This window comes from Cucurbita pepo, chromosome 16 (assembly GCF_057944985.1).
Source record: "Cucurbita pepo subsp. pepo isolate OVF chromosome 16, ASM5794498v1, whole genome shotgun sequence".
Classification (NCBI taxonomy): domain Eukaryota; kingdom Viridiplantae; phylum Streptophyta; class Magnoliopsida; order Cucurbitales; family Cucurbitaceae; genus Cucurbita; species Cucurbita pepo.
In genome coordinates, this window is record NC_141813.1 from 2249456 (window position 1) to 2268494 (window position 19039).

The window sequence follows — 19039 nt, forward strand, 5'->3', positions numbered from 1 at the left end:
TTGGCTCTCCAACCGATGTTGGATCTATCATGACCCAGACCCAATTTTAGAGGTTTCAAGAAATTGAACTGCAATGAGAAGATAAATTTTGCAAACTTTAAAAGACATACAACATCTTTGTTAGAAATTTCAAGTTATTTACCAACCGAAAAAATGCATAGGATACAAAAGAATTAAAAAATTATACAACTAATTGATGTCCCAGATCGGATACAACTAACATACACTTCGGTTCGACACCCCTCTGTGATAGTAGAGCTTCCGAGCATCTCCCCACCTTGACCAGTACCTGAACTAGAAAAGGAGAAAGAGGCAAGTATAAAAATATACATAGTAACCAACCTACTTGTAGGCTCTCATCGCTTCCTTTTTCTACTAGGTTTCCACTACTTTCCTTTGGTCTATAGGAAGTTCGGGCTTACACTTTACTGCGCTCTAAGCTGCCCTGTATGTCCCGAAATTCTTATTGATTCCTCATTAATCATCTATCTTTGACAACTTATTCTAACCTAAGACTAGGAATTTAAATATGAGTCTACCCTATGTACGTGCCACAGTCTCTCTTCGTTCAAATACACATTGTTCATAGTCGACGGTTTCTCGAACATATTCGACAGCGCCTTCAACAGATTTGACGTTGTCTTCTCCTTGAAGATGTTGAATGTCACATTTGTGGATAGCGTCAACCAGATCAACCCTAATGCATGACGATCCATGAGCTTCCACTGCTTCGTGGTCATGGTATTCGGCTTCACCCCCAACAGGGATTCGTGAAAATCTTTCTGGTACAGATAACTTCAATATGCATTTTTCAGAAATCGAAATCGGATCCATCGAACTTCTCAATTACAATTTTTGAACTTTCTATCTTCACTGGTAAATTTTGCGTAGCTTTGCTATTAGTTGTTAGGATCGCACAACGATGCACACACTTGATCAAGATGAACACAAAGGAATAGTATATATATATACATGGTTTCAGTTTACTAAAAATAGCTCTAATAGATTTAACTTCCTAATATAATCGACCAAATATATTTTTAGGAATCTTTACGAAATATCTATTTTATATATCTACCCGATCTTTTACTATAAATAGGCATTAAGCTTCCTATCCTAATAATCTCTCATAGACTCATTCAGCCAACCAACAATTTCATTCTAAATCTTCCTTGCACCATACCATTGAGGCTTTGCCCAACCGTTCCAACATCAACACATTTTGTCAACATGTTTGCTGGATTCTTTGCACCCTCTATCTCTACCAAACACATCACCATCTTCCACTAACCTGCGAGTGAAATGGTATCGCCTTCTGTGTTTTGTTTTTAAATGATAGATCGGGTTCTTCACCAACTATATGACACACTAACTATCTGTATAAAGAATCTTCTCGTGCTGCTTCTTGTCCAATTCTTCTAGATAGTCTCCTTTCCAGGTTCAGCTATTGTCACGTACTCAGCCTCAATAGATGGTGACCAATGCATTTCTGAAGCTTAGACATCCTATCATCCATGGCTTGCTCCCATTTGGTTGTATCCTCCAACTGTAGGGCCTCATCAAAGGGCTCTGATTCCCCTTCATCAGTCAGCTACATATAGTGTAATGAAGGGACATACCTATCTAGTACTCTGATAGCTCTAGATGATCTTTTCAACACCTGCTCAGGTGTCACTTGCTCTGAGGAGTTTCTTGAGTATTTTCTACAATATCACTAGGTGAATCTTTCAGCAACTCAACCTTAATCCCACTTGCTTTGTTGTCTTGAAACATTTCTTCTCTTTGTCCTTGTATATGACATTTTCATCAAAAGTCACGTCATAGTATCTCAGGACTTTTTGGTTCTTGTCATCCCAAAATAACACTTCACAGGCTGAGCGTCAAGCTTGTCACTCTTCTCTAGATCAACATGACCATACGCAGTACAACCAAAAGTTCTCAAGTGAGAGTACTTGAGTTCTTTTCCTGTCCATACTTCTTCTGGCAACTTGAACTCAAAGGGTACTAACGGCCCTCTATTGATCAAGTATACTGCTGTACTTATAGCATTAGCCCAGAATGTCTTTGGAAATCCATAATGAATCCTCATACTCTTTGCCCACTCATTCAATGTTCTGTTCATTCTTTCAGCAACATCATTTTGTCTTGGTTTACTGAAAATTATCTTCATTAATCAAATTTCCTCAGCTGCACAGCATAATTCGAATTCTAACTTGTCGTACTCTCCTCCATTGCTAGACCTCAGGCATTTGATCTTCAAGTCAGTCTGATTTTCAACTTTAACTTTCCACTTCTTGAAGGTGACAAACACATCTGACTTGCGTTTCAAGAAATAAATCCACACCTTCCTATTCAATCATCAATGAATGTGACATAAAACTTTGATGCACCAAGTGATAGAACTGGAGATGGTCCCCAAACGTCTGTATGGACCATTTCCAACCGCACTTTCTTCAATTCTCTCGCAGTCGTTGTGAAGTTATCTCATTTCTGTTTGCTCAAAATGCAGTTCTACAAGGACTTATATCAACAGATTTCAGACCTTCCAAAACTTCTTTCCCAGCCAACATCTTTATTCCTTTGACGTTCATATGTCCAAGTCTATTGTGTCATAGACTTGAATTTGAAGCACTCTCAGCAACAATAACCATGTTCATACACCCTGCAGTGGTGTATAAGGTTTCAGATTTTGTGTCACGCGCTACCACCATAACACCCTTCACAATCTTCCACGAACTCTTCCCAAACTCTGTTGCATAACCTGTGTTGTCCAACTAACCAATAGAGACCAGGTTCTTATTGAGACTAAGAATGTATCTGACCTTCTTTAATGTCCAGTGATTTCCTGCCAGAGTTTTTAGGAAGACATCCCCTTTTCCTTCAATCTCCAAATCTTGGCTATTTGGAAACGGCTCTTTATTTGGAGATGAATGAAAAGATGCACCTGAATCCAAAATTCAGGATTCAGTCGGACTGTCCACGCTGAGGATTAGGAAATCTCCAATGTCTTATGCTGAATTTATAGAATCATCATCATCTTCTAATTTGTGATTCTGCTTTCTTTTTTGTCTTGTACAATCTGTCCAAAAGTAACATTTTTGTCCACAATTCGAACACGTTATGTTTGGTCTGTTTGAAAAATTTTCATGGTTGTTTGATTTTTATCGATCTTTGTTTGGGTCCTTCAATTTACTTCTTCCCCTTTGGTCAACACTGAGAGCACCACTAGATGAATCCCTAATTTCTCGTTTGTAAATACTTTCGCTGATTGCTACATCTTGGATTTCAACGACTTTAGCTTCTCAATCCTCGGAAACTACTGATCGCGGCAACAACAATATCCCACGACTCGGGTAAACATGACATCAAAATCAGTGCCTTAATTTCATCTTCAAAATTAATTTACACTAAACTCAGTTGACTTACAATCATATTGAATTCGTTTATATGAGCAGCAACAAATCCACCTTTAGACATTTATAGATGGAACAATCTCTGTCGCGATCACTATAACCACTCAATCAAAGTGACTTTTTGGTTTTATGAATGAGTCTTGAAGATACACTAGGGATACACACAGGGGTGTCGACCCGAAATGTCTGTTAGTTGTATTCGACGTGGGACATCAATTAGTTCTATTCTTTTTGGAGTTGATTTTGAATTCCTTTGTATCCCATGCCCTTTTCTATTTGTAAATAACTTGGAATTTCAGACAGGTGTTGTATGTCTTTTCAAAATTCATCTTTTCATCGCGGTTTGATTTCTCGAAACCTCAAAAATTGGGTCGTGACAGATCTAATTCATGGATTATTCCCAGTATCTACATTATCCATTAACTCTTCTAGTTCTAATTCATGGATTCTCGATAGTGGAGCTACGAATCATATAATATCCAAAGCTTCTGTTATGAATGAACCAAATACTGCAATCATTTCTACAATAAACTTGTCTAATGAGGGACAACACATGTGTCATGTTTTCTTTAGTTCTGGCCTTAAGTTAAACAATATTTTATGTGTGTCTTCATTCAATTTAAACCTGTTGTCAATCAGCAAACTTACCAATGACTTAAAATGTTGTGTCACCTTCTATCCTGATTCTTGTGTTATGCAACACTTGGTTACAGTGAAGATGATTGGCTCAAGTAAACAATTTGGAAGTCTCTATCATATTTCTTCATCTCCAATCAAATCTTCAAGTCATTAAGATATCTCAATCATCTGATTTGTGGCATTTACGTCTAGGTCATTTTCTTTTCTCGTTTTAAATTTCTAGCTAATCAATTGCATGTTAATAAAAGACACGTAAAAAATGAGGTCAGTGAAAGATAAAGAAAAGAAGAGAAAAGAAGGGAAAGGAAAAGAAAAGAAAGTAGAGAGAGGAGATAAAGTTCTAGAGAGAGACCAAAGTAACCATCGTTTTGGCCACGAGGAGTCCGATTCCAACTGAGCTTTCTTCTTCACAAAATCTCAAAGAGAAGTACCTTTGAACTCTTGAATCACACAAAACCATCGAGAAACGAGGAAGATTCGAAGGTAAGTTCTTGAATTTTTATTCTCGAATTTCCTTCAGATCCACGAGAAATATTAGAAGTTAGGTTCTGAAATTTAAATATGTTAATCTAGAGAGTATTGCGCCCATAATTAGAGAAGAAAGTTGTAGTCGATTCCGATTGAATTTAACTCATTCATGTGTGCTGATTTCCTTATGGTTAACCTCAAAATAGGTCCAACCTCACGTGAAATTTTTTATTTTATTTTATTTTATTTAAGGAAAATGAAAGAATAATGAACCAGCAATAATGGTACTCTTTTAAGTGAAATTCTCTTTTCATCAAAAAAATATTTCCTTCTTTAAAGAACAAAGAAGAAAATGAGAGAAAGAGAAGTAGCAAAGCCACTTTTCCGTGAAAGAAGGAAAAATCAAACAGCTTCGTCCCAAACATTTTCGAACTCTCATTGGGCTCATGAAAATTTTCAAAGACCTAAAGGTCACTATAGTCAATACTCCGATAAAGTCATATCGACACAAGCTCATGAAATCAAATATTTAACACCTTTTGTAGCATTTGAAAAGGGAGGGTTCTCTCGGTCACCATGGACCCCAGTCCTAAGCATAAGGGATATGGGGAAGGTGACCGGACCTGGGCAATTAGGAAACTAAACTATATAGGAAGGGATAGTAGTTGCTCGCTATTCGTTTTGCTTTAGTTATTAGCTCTTGCTTGTACTTTATAACATTTCAATAATCATTTATTATTTAATAATAGTTTTGATTATATTTATTTGCAATAACGTAATAAAAATTCAAGGTTATTAGTATAATCTTGAACAATAAGTGAATGAAATATGAGATAAAATTGTTCTAATATATCAATAACCTAAATAGTCTATAGTATATAGATATGATTGGGTGTCTTATCTTGATAGCACTATTGATTCTACCTAATTTGTAAAAATTACCAATAGTTTGATTCAAATTGTTCACGTAGAGACATATGAGTGAAAGTATCGTATACAATAAGTTTATATAAGACTTGATCACAAAAAAATTAATCCTTCTTTATAAATCATTTAATTAAAAAAATTAATATTGCACACTATAATTATATGATTTTAACTTTGAGTGAGTTATGAACTCTAAGGACTTGTCTTTTGATTTGCATGGAGGAAAATGACTTTAGTGGCTCATTCAATAAACCTACCAATTTGGAGACTAGACATACAAGGCGAGTAGTTTTCTTAAGCGTTGATCTTATTACTTGAACAATGGACTTCACCCTTTCACTAGAAGGACTTCATAAACATATTATTTATTAGAGCATAAATAAGATCTAATTATAAATAAGATCTAATTAGAAAGGTAAAATTGAATTTTGAATTAACGGTGAATGATTGACTTGCATGTAATGGTTATAACCATGCATACAACTTATCTTACCATGTAAAAGAGTGTTATGTTGTTAGAATTAGGTGCATATTTTAATCTACAAAGTGGTTTTGAATCTTATCATAAATTAAAAATCGCACATTTTTAGTTATAGAAATAGCATAAGCCAAATTTGAGATATTTAAGAGTTCCAAGATATATAGATTTTGTAAGGCTAGCATATCTTACATGACCTAAATTAGAGACTAAAGCTATTATCTATATTTGTAACGACCCGAAATTTTCTACTTAATTTAAGGTCGCTACTGTATACATACCATAAACATTGAATGCGGAAGACTTCATTTAAATTCCATAAAACATAACCTTTATCTTAAAACACAGCCATGGACTTGCGTGTTTCGAAAACATCTTTAAAACGACACAACAAAAGACCCGAAATAAAATAAATAAGCGTTTAAGTTTAAAACATCATATTCTATCCTAAGTCTAAGAAAATAAATACTACTATCCTATGCATGTGCCATGATCTCTAGTTGCGATGTCGTCGTCAGCCGTACAGGAATGCCTTGCCTTAACCTGAAAAATGTAGTAGCACATGACTTGAGTATTTAAAGAAATACTCAGTAAGTGACCCCACTATTGGGGTTAAATGCAACAATCACATGCAATGAAATGATGGGACCTATCTTTCATTTCGTTTCGTTTCGTTTTCCCTACGGTGTAATCCTAGCGGGTAATCGTGGACGTGTACCATATACACTACACGCAGCCCATACGTGTGAGTATGGGCTCACCAGCTAGTTCGCACATCGCTGGGCCACTGTCCCTAGCCGGTGGGCATGCTCTGGGGCCCACCGGGATCCGTTAAAACTAGAACCGTCACGGCAGCGCTATGCAAAGCATAACGATCGTTGTCCTACCATTGGATGTACGCGTCCGTACCCTCGTGCTGGGATAGGGGTATCCCCCAAATGCATGAGCATGACAATATGCATGAAGTCCCACTAGTCCTACAGTTATCATTAATGAACATAACCCACTGTCACGTTTTCATGCTTACATGTCATTCTCATTCTCATTTCTTTACATATCATGCATATTCCTAACAGGGTTATGTTTCATGCAATTTACCGTATTTCATGTCATACAATTCATGCAATTACATTTAAATATTCATACAAACAAGCCATAATCGTTCAAAGACCACACATCGTTACATGCATTACACATCACATCAGACTAAAAGCATACATTCACGTTCACATAACTACGTACTTAAGCACAATAATCTAGCATACAATGCATCATATCATAAACAAGTCATAACGTAAACACTTCATAGTCATATCGTTCTCTAACTTACCATAGCCTTAATGTTCTTATACCTATCACAGACATATCATTACGTGATGTACCTTAGTCATATCGTCACAAGAACGTACCCTAATGCTATCGTTCTATCAGTCTATCACAAACCTATCCCTTTCTACCCATAACCTAACTGTATTCTTTCATCAATCTCTCCTATCCATAGCACTTCGGTATGTAACCTAACTCTAACGTTTCATGAACGTATCTTACTCCTATCGTTACATTTCGTTTTGGGCATCCTTCTCGTATCCTATCTCAAATATCTCCTAGAGCACATCGTACCATAATTATTATCATACAATCCACATATTATATAACATAACATAACATATAGGAAGCATATGAATCCCCAGACAATTCACACATATCAATGTATATGACACGTGCAGAACCACAGGGCACGTGTCAACATCAAATATAACCACGCCGATAGTAAGGTCACTTACCTGGCCAGCTTAAGTCGTTGTCACGAATATATCTTTAATTAAAGTTCGATTCCGTCCTTTGAAATCCGGGTCAACCTATATGAGCCCATGACATTAGTTTCGGGTTTGAATTCTACAACACTATTTCTCTAATTTACATTGGTCCATTGTTAGAAGTCTTGAAATGTTATATATCTATAATTATATTTTTATTAAAAATCTCATTTTTCATGGTTACTATGGTATAAGAAGTAGATATAATTAAGTTATTCTAAGCTTTATTGTTCTCTGTATTTACCCTCGGTATTTAATTCCCTAATCTCTTTTTTTTTATCTGTTGCCTTTTAATTCTGTTCTCATGTATTCCAAATTTACAGTGGATCTCTATTTCCAAATCTTTCCTTATCTCAGCGCTCCCTATTTCCTTATCTCAGTTTCCTATTCATAAGTTTTTTTGGTCATTCTATCTTTAATCTATTCATTTGGCTACTGATAAAAATTTAATCTAATATTACTAATATGACATGATTGACTAGAATTGTATAAATGATTTGACATTTAATTTCTAACTAAAGGATGGATCATGGTAATAATTCAACAAAGATCTAACTATAATTGGTTGTCATTTCTTAAAAAAAATAGGATAAAAGAAAATGAAGATTTAATACATACCTTATTGATCAGATCTATCTTCACGTAAATCTTAAGCGAATCTCAACTAGGTAAAGGTCATTCTCATCTTTTTTTTTTTCTTCAAGTAAATATGACAATTATTGTTTTTCTGCAGTAGCTGTTACTTTCTGGCGTCAGGATTGGTTGAGGAGAGATAATTGTGGGAAGGGATGAGAGGTTAGTGGAGAGAAGTGGGGAAATGTTGTTTTTATTTATTTATTATTATTATTTTAACTACCTTATTATAATTATTTTTATTTGTTTATTTATTTTTGGCTTTTACAATATTTTTCTCCCATATCTAGTTAATAGTACAACTTATAAATTTCTTGTTATTTTGAAATCTAGTGATAGCAATTTTTCATCCGTTGAAGTACATAAATGTTTGAGTCAAGCTTTGATGAAGTCCATTTAAGTAAAAACAAATAATCGGATGGGCCTTGATGATATTAGAAGAGATCGATGTGCGTCAAATGAGAGGTGATCCATAATCGATACAAATTTCTATTACATCATATAACGGGTTTGAAGTTCTAATGGACGTGATCAATGGAAACGACTTACCATAAATTCATCCCAGTAAATATTGATACGTCTATTGTACAATCGCACTCTTGCAACAACGTTATAGCAATTGTGCGACACTTGTTCTAATCCAATGAACAAGTCAACCGTGAGAATTTCAGATTTCGTGGACACGTCGGTGTATGCTTGAGTCTTGAGTCACGTTTGAGAGATGTTCTTGAAAACATGAGCGAGGAAATACATTAAAAACAATTTGAAAGAAAGCAATGTTATAAGCTAAAAGCGATTAGACAACGACAACAACTTTGATAACATATAACTCGAGTAAGAATAAGTGACGACTAGTCATATCTCTCTATAGTACATTTTGGGGCATTTTAGCCCTGGCGTGTGTAGAAATGATTTTTGCGAACAACATGAAGTAGTAAAGGTCTATCTAAGATGAAAGCATGTAAAAGGGGTTTGTAATGGGCATGCAACCATGGACAACATGTCCTGAACAAATATGACGCGAACATCCGACATGTAGCCATAAACAACACGCCTTGGACAAACATGACCATGACACCTATAATGGATCAAAGTTTTCCAAATTTGTTCCCTCATGAGTTATTTCAAGAGTTTTTCAAATTCATATGCTCAAGAACACATGGATACTCTATTAAATTCATCATTAATTAGTGCACAATAAAGATAATTTATAGCACTACCATTAAAAGAACATTTTTTTTCATATCCTACTCATCAAATTCCTCCTCTATAGTAGGCATCTTAATGTTATTAACAATTTTGATTGGAATGGAAGGTCATTTACTAATATTTAACCATAAATTTCATTCTAGCTTTCTGTTAAGAATGAGAAAGCTCTAATACCATGTTAAGAATGAGAAACATAAGTGGGATTGAAACCCCATGTACTTAGCAGGCACACACCTTAACCACTCGACCAAAGCAACTTTTTCGTTTCAGGAACAAATCTCGAAGAGGCACTACGGACAACAAAGGTAGATGTTTAATGAGGAATCAATTAGAATTTCGAGACCTACACAATTGTTAGAGCACAGTAAAGGGTAAGCCCGAACTTCTTATAGACCAAAGGAAAGTCGTGGAAACCTACTAGAAGAATGAAGCGACGGCAGCCAACAAGTAGTTTGGTTATTAAGTAGATTTTTATACTTACACCTTTCTCCTTTCTTTGTTCAGTTGCTGGTCAAGGTGGGGTGATGCTCTGGAGCTCTACTATCACAAAACGGTGTCGACATGGTGTGTATGTTAGATGTATTCGACCTGGGACACCAATTAGTTGTTTAATTTTTTAGGTTGATTTTGAATTCTCTTTGTATCCCATGCCCTTTTTCCGTTTGTAAAGAACTTGACATTTATGACAAAGGTGTTCTATGTCTTTTAAAGTGTGCACAATTTATCTTTTCGTCGAAGTTCGATATCTCGAAACCTCTAAAATTACAATTGGGTCATGACAAAACTAACATGGATTGGAGAGGGTAACAAAGCATTTCTTATAATAAGGGCGTAAATGCCTCATGAGGTAACGGGCAAACGAGGACAATATCTATTAGCGGTGGCCTTTGGCTAGTACAAAAAATTATGAAATTTACGTCGCCTGAGAGATTCGAACTCTCACGGGGAAACCCCATGTACTTAGCAGGCACACGCCTTAACCACTCGGCCAAAGCAACTTTTTTGTTTTATAAAGAAATCTCGAAGAGGCACTACAGACAACAAAGGTAGATGTTTAATGAGGAATCAGTAAGAACATCGAGACCTCCACAATTGTTAAAGCACAGTAAAGGGTAAGCCCGAACTTCTTATAGACCAAAGGAAAGTCGCGGAAGCCTTGTAGAAGAATGAAGCGACGACAGCCTACAAGTAGGTTGGTTACTAAGTAGATTTTTATACTTACACCTTTCTCCTTTCCTTGTTTAGTTACTGGTCAAGGTGGGGAGATGTTCGGTAGCTCTACTATCACAGAGGGGTATCGACCTGGTGTGTATGTTAGTTGTATTCGACCTAGGACATCAATTAGTTGTATAATTTTTTGGGTTGATTTTGAATTCTTTTGTATCCCATGCCCTTTTTCCGTTTGTAAAGAACTTGAAATTTATGACAAAGGTGTTGTATGTCTTTTAAAGTGTGCAAAATTTATCTTTTCGTCGCAGTTCGATATCTCGAAATTTCTAAAATTAAAATTGGGTCATGACAGATCCAACATGGGTTGGAGAGGGTAACGAAGCATTTCTTATAATATGGGCGTGAATACCTCGTGAGGTAACGAGCCAACGAGGACAATATCTTTTAGCGGTGGCCTTGGCTAGTACAAAAAAAATATGAACTTTACGTCGCCTGAGAGATTCAAATTCTCGTGGGAAAACCCCATGTACTTAGCAGGCACATGCCTTAACCACTCGGCCAAAGCGACTTTTTTATTTTAGGAACAAATCTTGAAGAGGCACTACGGACAACAAAGGTAGATGTTTAATGAGGAATCAGTTAGAACATCGAGACTTACACAATTGTTATAGCACAGTAAACGGTAAACCCGAACTTCTTATAGACCAACGGAAATTTGCGAAAACCTAGTAGAAGAATTTAGTGACTGCAGCCTAAGAGTAGGTTCGTTACTTAGTAGATTTTTATCCTTACACCTTTCTCCTTTCCTTGTTCAGTTATTGGTCAAGGTGGGGTGATGCTCTGGAGCTCTACTATAACAAAACGTTATCGACACGGTGTGTATGTTAGATGTATTCGACCTGGGACACCAATTAGTTGTTAAATTTTTTAAGTTGATTTTGAATTCTCTTTGTATCCCATGCCCTTTTTCCGTTTGTAAAGAACTTGAAATTTATGACAAAGGTGTTGTATGTCTTTTAAAGTGTGCAAAATTTACTTGAAATTTATGACAAAGGTGTTGTATGTCTTTTAAAGTGTGCAAAATTTACCGTCGTAGGGTTGGAGAGGGTAACGAAGCATTTCTTATAATAAGGTCGTGAATGCCTAGTCAGGTAACGGGCCAACGAGGACAATATATTTTAGCGGTAACGAAGCATTTCTTATAATAAGGTCGTGAATGCCTAGTCAGGTAACGGGACAATGAGGACAATATATTTTAGCGGTGGCCTTTGGCTAGTACAAAAGAAGATGAACTTTACGTCGCCTGAGAGATTCGAACTCTCGCGGGGAAACCCCATGTACTTAGCAGGCACACGCCTTAACCACTCGGCCAAAGCGACTTTTGTGTTTTACGAACAAATCTCGAAGAGGCACTACGGACAACAAAGGTAGATGTTTAATGAGGAATCCGTAAGAACTTCGAGACCTCCACAATTGTTAGAGCACAGTAAAGGGTAAGCCGGAACTTCTTATAGACCTAAGGAAAGTCGCGGAAACGTAGTAGAAGAATGAAGCGACGGCATCCTACAAGTAGGTTGGTTACTAAGTAGATTTTTATACTTACACCTTTCTCCTTTCCTTGTTCAGTTACTGGTTAAGGTGAGGAGATGTTCGGGAGATCTACTATCACAGAGGGGTGTCGACCCGGTGTGTATGTTAGTTGTATTCGACCTAGGACATCAATTAGTTATATAATTTTTTGGGTTTGTTTTGAATTCTTTTGTATCCCATGCCCTTTTTCAGTTTGTAAAGAACTTGAAATTTATGACAAAGGTGTTGTATGTCTTTTAATGTTTCCAAATTTATCTTTCTTTTCGCATTTCGATATCTCGAAACATCTAAAATTAAAATTGGGTCTTGACAGATCCAACATGGGTTTGAAAGGGTAACAAAGCATCTCTTATAATAAGGGTGTGAATAGCTTGTGAGGTAACGGGCCAACGAGGACAATATCTTTTAGCGGTGGCCTTTGGCTAGTACAAAAAAAATGAACTTTACGTCGCCTGAGAGATTGGAACTCTCGCGGGGAAACCCCATGTACTTAGCAGGCACACGCCTTAACCACTCGGAAAAAGTGACTTTTTTATTTTAGGAACAAATCTCGAAGAGGCACTACGGACAACAAAGGTAGATGTTTAATGAGGAATCAGTTATAACTTCGAGACCTACACAATTGTTAGAGCACAGTAAAGGGTAAGCCGGAACTTCTTATAGACCAAAGGAAAGTCGCGGAAGCCTAGTAGAAGAATGAAACGACGGCAGCCTACAAGTAGGTTGGTTACTAAGTAGATTTTTATACTTACACCTTTCTCCTTTCCTTGTTCAGTTACTGGTTAAGGTGGGGAGATGTTCGGAAGATCTACTATCACAGAGGGGTGTCGACCCGGTGTGTATGTTAGTTGTATTCGACCTAGGACATCAATTAGTTGTATAATTTTTTGGGTTTGTTTTGAATTCTTTTGTATCCCATGCCCTTTTTCAGTTTGTAAAGAACTTGAAATTTATGACAAAGTGTTGTATATCTTTTAAAGTTTCCAAATTTATCAATCTTTTCGCAGTTCGATATCTCGAAACCTCTAAAATTACAATTGGGTCTTGACAGATCCAACATGGGTTTGAGAGGGTAACAAAGCATCTCTTATAATAAGGGCGTGAATACCTCGTGAGGTAACGGGCCAACGAGGACAATATCTTTTAGCGGTGGCCTTTGGCTAGTACAAAAAAACATGAACCGTACGTCGCCTGAGAGATTCGAACTCTCGCGGGGAAACCCCATGTACATAGCAGGCACACGCCTTAACCACTCGGCAAAAGAGACTTTTTTGTGTTAGGAACAAATCTCGAAGAGGCACTACGGGCAACAAAGGTAGATGTTTAATGAGGAATCAGTTAGAACTTCGAGACCAAAACAATTGTTAGAGCACAGTAAAGGGTATGCCCGAACTTCTTATAGACCAAAGGAAAGTCGCGGAAACCTAGTAGAAGAATGAAGCGACGACAGCCTACAAGTTGGTTGATTACTAAGTAGATTTTTATACTTACACCTTTCTCCTTTCCTTGTTCAGTTACTAGTTAAGGTGGGGAGATGTTCGGGATCTCTACTATCACAGAGGGGTGTCGACCCGGTGTGTATGTTAGTTGTATTCGACCTAGGACATCAATTAGTTGTATAATTTTTTGGGTTTGTTCTGAATTCTTTTGTATCCCATGCCCTTTTTCAATTTGTAAAGAACTTGAAATTTATGACAAAGGTGTTGTATATCTTTTAAAGTTTCCAAATTTATCTATCTTTTCGCAGTTCGATATCTCGAAACCTCTAAAATTACAATTGGGTCTTGACAGATCCAACATGGGTTTGAGAGGGTAACAAAGCATCTCTTATAATAAGGGCGTGAATACCTCGTGAGGTAACGGGCCTACAAGTTGGTTGATTACTAAGTAGATTTTTATACTTACACCTTTCTCCTTTCCTTGTTCAGTTACTAGTTAAGGTGGGGAGATGTTCGGGATCTCTACTATCACAGAGGGGTGTCGACCCGGTGTGTATGTTAGTTGTATTCGACCTAGGACATCAATTAGTTGTATAATTTTTTTGGTTTGTTTTGAATTCTTTTGTATCCCATGCCCTTTTTCAATTTGTAAAGAACTTGAAATTTATGACAAAGGTGTTGTATATCTTTTAAAGTTTCCAAATTTATCTATCTTTTCGCAGTTCGATATCTCGAAACCTCTAAAATTACAATTGGGTCTTGACAGATCCAACATGGGTTTGAGAGGGTAACAAAGCATCTCTTATAATAAGGGCGTGAATACCTCGTGAGGTAACGGGCCAACGAGGACAATACCTTTTAGCAGTGGCCTTTGGCTAGTACAAAAAAATATGAACCTTACGTCACCTGAGAGATTCGAACTCTCGCAGGGAAACCCCATGTACTTAGCAGGCACACGCCTTAACCACTCGGCCAAAGCGACTTTTTTGTGTTAGGAACAAATCTCGAAGAGGCACTACGGGCAACAAAGGTAGATGTTTAATGAGGAATCAGTTAGAACTTTGAGACCTAAACAATTGTTAGAGAAGAGTAAAGGGTATGCCCGAACTTCTTATAGACCAAAGGAAAGTCGCGGAAACCTAGTAGAAGAATGAAGCGACGACAGCCTACAAGTAGGTTGGTTACTAAGTAGATTTTTATACTTACACCTTTCTCCTTTCCTTGTTTAGTTACTGGTTAAGATGGGGAGATGTTCGGGAGATCTACTATCACAGAGGGGTGTCGACCCGGTGTGTATGTTAGTCGTATTCGACCTAGGACATCAATTAGTTGTATAATTTTTTGGGTTTGTTTTGAATTCTTTTGTATCCCATGCCCTTTTTCAGTTTGTAAAGAACTTGAAATTTATGACAAAGGTGTTGTATATCTTTTAAAGTTTCCAAATTTATCTATCTTTTCGCAGTTCGATATCTCGAAACCTCTAAAATTACAATTGGGTCTTGACAGATCCAACATGGGTTTGAGAGGGTAACAAAGCATCTCTTATAATAAGGGCGTGAATACCTCGTGAGGTAACGGGCCAACGAGGACAATATCTTTTAGCGGTGGCCTTTGGCTAGTACAAAAAAACATGAACCGTAACGTCGCCTGAGAGATTCGAACTCTCGCGGGGAAAACCCATGTACTTAGCAGGCACACGCCTTAACCACTCGGCCAAAGCGACTTTTTTGTGTTAGGAACAAATCTCGAAGAGGCACTACGGGCAACAAAGGTAGATGTTTAATGAGGAATCAGTTAGAACTTCGAGACCAAAACAATTGTTAGAGCACAGTAAAGGGTATGCCCGAAGTTCTTATAGACCAAAGGAAAGTCGCGGAAACCTAGTAGAAGAATGAAGCGACGACAGCCTACAAGTAGGTTGGTTACAAAGTAGATTTTTATACTTACACCTTTCTCCTTTCCTTGTTCAGTTACTGGTTAAGGTGGGGAGATGTTCGGGATCTCTACTATCACAGAGGGGTGTCGACACGGTGTGTATGTTAGTTGTATTCGACCTAGGACAACAATTAGTTGTATAATTTTTTGGGTTTGTTTTGAATTCTTTTGTATCCCATGCCCTTTTTCAGTTTGTAAAGAACTTGAAATTTATGAAAAAGGTGTTGTATATCTTTTAAAGTTTCCAAATTTATCTATCTTTTCGCAGTTCGATATCTCGAAACCTCTAAAATTACAATTGGGTCTTGACAGATCCAACATGGGTTTGAGAGGGTAACAAAGCATCTCTTATAATAAGGGCGTGAATACCTCGTGAGGTAACGGGCCAACGAGGACAATATCTTTTAGCGGTGGCCTTTGGCTAGTACAAAAAAACATGAACCTTAACGTCGCCTTTTGGATTCGAACTCTCCCGGGCAGACCCCATGTACTTAGAAGCCACACGCCTTAACCACTCGGCCAAAGCGACTTTTTTGTGTTAGGAATAAATCTCGAAGAGGCACTACGGGCAACAAAGGTAGATATTTAATGAGGAATCAGTTAGAACTTCGAGACCTAAACAATTGTTAGAGCATAGTAAAGGGTATGCCCGAACTTCTTATAGACCAAAGGAAAGTCGCGGAAACCTAGTAGAAGAATGAAGCGACGACAGCCTACAAGTAGGTTGGTTACTAAGTAGATTTTTATACTTACACCTTTCTCCTTTCCTTGTTCAGTTACTGGTTAAGGTGGGGAGATGTTCGGGAGATCTACTATCATAGAGGGGTGTCGACCCGGTGTGTATGTTAGTCGTATTCGACCTAGGACATCAATTAGTTGTATAATTTTTTGGGTTTGTTTTGAATTCATTTGTATCCCATGCCCTTTTTCAGTTTGTAAAGAACTTGAAATTTATGACAAAGGTGTTGTATATCTTTTAAAGTTTCCAAATTTATCTATCTTTTTGCAGTTCGATATCTCGAATCCTCTAAAATTACAATTGGGTCTTGACCTCTAAAATTACAATTGGGTCTTGACCTCTAAAATTACAATTGGGTCTTGACAGATCCAACATGGGTTTGAGAGGGTAACAAAGCATCTCTTATAATAAGGGCGTGAAAACCTCGTGAGGTAACGGGCCAACGAGGACAATATCTTTTAGCGGTGGCCTTTGGCTAGTACTAAAAAACATGAACCTTACGTCGCCTGAGAGATTCGAACTCTCGCGGGGAAACCCCATGTACTTAGCAGGCACACGCCTTAACCACTCGGCCAAAGCGACTTTTTTGTGTTAGGAACAAATCTCGAAGATGCACTACGGGCAACAAAGGTAGATGTTTAATGAGGAATCAGTTAGAACTTCGAGACCAAAACAATTGTTAGAGCACAGTAAAGGGTATGCCCGAACTTCTTATAGACCAAAGGAAAGTCGCGGAAACCTAGTAGAAGAATGAAGCGACGACAGCCTACAAGTAGGTTGGTTACTAAGTAGATTTTTATACTTACACCTTTCTCCTTTCCTTGTTCAGTTACTGGTTAAGGTGGGGAGATGTTCGGGATCTCTACTATCACAGAGGGGTGTCGACACGGTGTGTATGTTAGTTGTATTCGACCTAGGACATCAATTAGTTGTATAATTTTTTGGGTTTGTTTTGAATTCTTTTGTATCCCATGCCCTTTTTCAGTTTGTAAAGAACTTGAAATTTATGAAAAAGGTGTTGTATATCTTTTAAAGTTTCCAAATTTATCTATCTTTTAGCAGTTCGATATCTCGAAACCTCTAAAATTACAATTGGGTCTTGAAAGACCCGATATCTCGAAACCTCTAAAATTACAATTGGGTCTTGAAAGATCCAACATGGGTTTGAGAGGGTAACAAAGCATCTCTTATAATAAGGGCGTGAATACCTCGTGAGGTAACGGGCCAACGAGGACAATATCTTTTAGCGGTGGCCTTTGGCTAGTACAAAAAAATATGAACCTTACGTCGCCTGAGAGATTCGAACTCTCGCGGGGAAACCCCATGTACTTAGCAGGCACACGCCTTAACCACTCGGCCAAAGCGACTTTTTTGTGTTAGGAACAAATCTCGAAGAGGCACTACGGGCAACAAAGGTAGATGTTTAATGAGGAATCAGTTAGAACTTCGAGACCTAAACAATGGTTAGAGCACAGTAAAGGGTATGCCCGAACTTCTTATAGACCAAAGGAAAGTCGCGGAAACCTAGTAGAAGAATGAAGCGACGACAGCCTACAAGTAGGTTGGTTACTAAGTAGATTTTTATACTTACACCTTTCTCCTTTCCTTGTTCAGTTACTGGTTAAGGTGGGGAGATGTTCGGGATCTCTACTATCAAAGAGGGGTGTCGACACGGTGTGTATGTTAGTTGTATTCGACCTAGGACATCAATTAGTTGTATAATTTTTTGGGTTTGTTTTGAATTCTTTTGTATCCCATGCCCTTTTTCAGTTTGTAAAGAACTTGAAATTTATGACAAAGGTGTTGTATATCTTTTAAAGTTTCCAAATTTATCTATCTTTTCGCAGTTCGATATCTCGAAACCTCTAAAATTACAATTGGGTCTTGACAGATCCAACATGGGTTTGAGAGGGTAACAAAGTATCTCTTATAATAAGGGCGTGAATACCTCGTGAGGTAACGGGCCAACGAGGACAATATCTTTTAGCGGTGGCCTTTGGCTAGTACAAAAAAATATGAACCTTTCTCCTTTCCTTGTTCAGTTACTGGTTAAGGTGGGGAGATGTTCGGGAGCTCTACTATCACAGAGGGGTGTCGACCCGGTATGTATGTTAGTTGTATTCGACCTAGGACATCAATTAGTTGTATAACTTTTTGGGTTTGTTTTGAATTCTTTTGTATCCCATGCCCTTTTTTCTGTTTGTAAATAACTTCAAATTTGTGACAAAGGTGTTGTATGTCTTTTAAAGTGTGCAAAATTTATCTTTTCATTTCTCTAAAATTTGGTCATGACAGATCCAACATGGGTTGTAGAGGGGAACGAAGCATTCCTTATATTTAAAGGTGTGAATACCTTGTAAGGTAACGGGCCAAAGAGGACAATATCCAATGTCACGACAAATCAAAATGGGTCGCAGAGGGGAACGAAGATACCTCGTGAGGTAACGGGTCAAGGAGGACAATATCACACGCCATAACCACTTGGCCGAAGCAACTTTTTTGTTTTAGGAACAAATCTCAAAGAGGCACTACGGACAATAAAGGTAGATGTTTAATGAGGGATGAGTTAGAACTTCGAGACC

The 19039-nt window shown here is 37.5% G+C and overlaps 6 non-coding genes across 6 annotated transcripts; all 6 read right to left on the reverse strand.

Moving 5' to 3' along the window:
* Positions 1–10500: 10500 nt before the first annotated feature.
* On the reverse strand, positions 10501–10582 carry TRNAS-GCU (transfer RNA serine (anticodon GCU)). The gene has a single exon. It is a non-coding gene; the product is annotated as a tRNA-Ser (tRNA).
* Positions 10583–12051: 1469 nt separating this feature from the next.
* Positions 12052–12133, reverse strand: TRNAS-GCU (transfer RNA serine (anticodon GCU)). The gene has a single exon. It is a non-coding gene; the product is annotated as a tRNA-Ser (tRNA).
* A 2550-nt stretch (positions 12134–14683) lies between these two features.
* TRNAS-GCU (transfer RNA serine (anticodon GCU)) lies at positions 14684–14765 on the reverse strand. The gene has a single exon. It is a non-coding gene; the product is annotated as a tRNA-Ser (tRNA).
* Positions 14766–15424: 659 nt separating this feature from the next.
* Positions 15425–15506, reverse strand: TRNAS-GCU (transfer RNA serine (anticodon GCU)). Its single transcript has one exon. It is a non-coding gene; the product is annotated as a tRNA-Ser (tRNA).
* Positions 15507–16957: 1451 nt separating this feature from the next.
* TRNAS-GCU (transfer RNA serine (anticodon GCU)) lies at positions 16958–17039 on the reverse strand. The gene has a single exon. It is a non-coding gene; the product is annotated as a tRNA-Ser (tRNA).
* A 703-nt stretch (positions 17040–17742) lies between these two features.
* On the reverse strand, positions 17743–17824 carry TRNAS-GCU (transfer RNA serine (anticodon GCU)). Its single transcript has one exon. It is a non-coding gene; the product is annotated as a tRNA-Ser (tRNA).
* Positions 17825–19039: the final 1215 nt, after the last annotated feature.